Here is a 2,242-nt window from a genome sequence, read left to right as displayed (position 1 = left end):
CCCAGTCTCAGTCTTTTTGGCTGCGGCACTCTCCCCGTTGGCGTAGTTATGGTCACAGCCGGCAGAGGTGCTGGTTGCTCCCGGCGGGCAGGGCAGGTGCAGAGATCCCCACGTGGCTGCAGGCGGTGCTCTGACACAGGCTCAGCGAGCACGTAGCTATGGCAGCTCGGCTGAGGTCGTGAGGGATGGAAGAGAAGTTTTGCTATGCAAAACCCTGGAGCAGCCGATCCAGGTACCGCATCCGCATTCTTTGAAGCAGAAGGCTGGAATGGCAGGGATCAGCAGAAATCCCGGCGCAGTGGATGAGAATGTGTCAAAACTCGACGGGAAATAGCTGGAACCTGTGGGATGTCCTGGAAGGGCAGGGGGAATGCAGGGCCCAGGAACAGAAGAAAGATTCACTGCTGGGTTATGGTGGTGGCAGCGAAACTCCTTTTCCCAAGCTGCGGGTCTGACCATCCTTGGTAGGAGAAGGCAGCAGAAGACAGAGCCTCGCAGTGGTGGTGAATTCTCCCCACATTGACCACAGTCTTTCTTCCTTCAGGTGTTGACAGGGTCAGAGCTAGAAGCTGTGCCCAGCCCACTCCTTTGAGCCACAATCTCCCGGTATTTCTCCATAGCCCCTGCTCCCTCCATTCTCCAGGTTATAACCGGGATTTGATAGCTTTTTGACAAACTCCACAAGGTACCTACATAATCTTTACTTGGATGTCTTGGAAACTTCATACATGGAAATAAACACTAGATCACCCTGAGAGTAGCATGTGTAATGACACAGGACTGGAGGAGTTAACTTCCAGTGTGCTGCATATGATTTTCATTTGTAAATGAAGGGAATAACTTCAAAGAATTGCAAATAGAAAGAGCATTTGTTTCTTGGATCATAGTCAGGAATTTTTGAGGTGGGTTTTTTTGAGCAGTGTAAATGCTAATGAATTTAAGTGTTACGTGAGGTTGTGGGTTGGAGACAGACACATGACACAATACTCTTGCAAACAACAATGAATTTCATATGGCTGCTCTTTTTATTAGGCATTTCAATCTCCTTATTGCATTGGACCCAGCTCTCTGGCTAGTGACATTATCTTCATCTAAGCTTGAACAGGGTTGGCGGAGGTGTTTTTCACCTCTTTTCTAGAATGAGCAAGGTCAGCCAAATTGTATTTGCTAGGCTCAGGTATATCTTGTTCAGCTACAGATTAGCTGTGCTGTGACAATTCACCTTTTTTCCTTTTATTAAAAAAAATGTCAAGAATGTTCTCTCTTATCTTACTTACAAGGGCCCTTTGCAGGCAAGATGACACACAGCATGAGTCTAATTTGAATGAGGCCTTTTAATTAATTTGCCAAACCTAGCTTTGCCAGCCAGCAATGGGTTCCATGTACAGATTAAAACTGCAGCACTCACCTCGTGGAGCTGTTAGGTGATATCACAATCCTGTGGAGTCTCACCAACACATTCCTCTCTTTTGTTCTCCAGTTTACATTTTAAAGTGTCATATGTTCTTTCCATGATGGCTTGTCCTGTTGCTATTTTGGGAATACCAGTGTGGCATGACACTCCCCAGAGCTGTAGGAAATGGCATTATTTCAGTGAAATGTAAGCAGAACTACTGTCTTTTTTGAGGGTAGCTTGCTCTACTGTTTTGGGAGCAGTTTTTTCTTCTGGGGTTAATTTTCTGGTGGAAATTAACTTAGGATCATGTTTTCGGAGGTCAAATAAAGGTGTAAATTGTGAGTTGATAATTTTGGATAGGGTTTAATCCAGTTGAGGGTGTTTAGCTCTTCCTTGTCAAGTCACCACTGTTGTACCTTTTGACTAATAATTTTTGTAGGATGCAAATTAACAATAACAATAAATATTGTAATACAGATTAAAAACTCATGCATATATGTATGGAAGTCTATGTGAGTATAATTTTTTCGGTTTTTGTTTTAAGCTTGACTACATGTGGGTGGAGTACATATATTTGCAGCCATTATTATGCTTCATAGTGTTAAGTTAATATGTGCTGGTGAGTTGACTAGTAAGAGTGGTGACGGAGCTTGTTTTATTGTAAAAATTGGCCCCTTTTTTTACTTTTAATTTTAACCTGACAAAACTGAATGCAAACTGAGACTTAACAGAACTTAACAGACAGAAGCCACCCATTGGAAGGCTCAGGTGACATGCTGCTCTGAACACGTCCTACCATGCAATCAGCTTCCTGCTCATACACTGTCTACACATCCCTCCAGCCAA

This window comes from Agelaius phoeniceus, chromosome Z (genome assembly GCF_051311805.1).
Source record: "Agelaius phoeniceus isolate bAgePho1 chromosome Z, bAgePho1.hap1, whole genome shotgun sequence".
NCBI classification, from domain to species: domain Eukaryota; kingdom Metazoa; phylum Chordata; class Aves; order Passeriformes; family Icteridae; genus Agelaius; species Agelaius phoeniceus.
The sequence above is the reverse complement of the archived record's forward strand: the minus strand, read 5'-3'. Positions refer to the sequence as shown.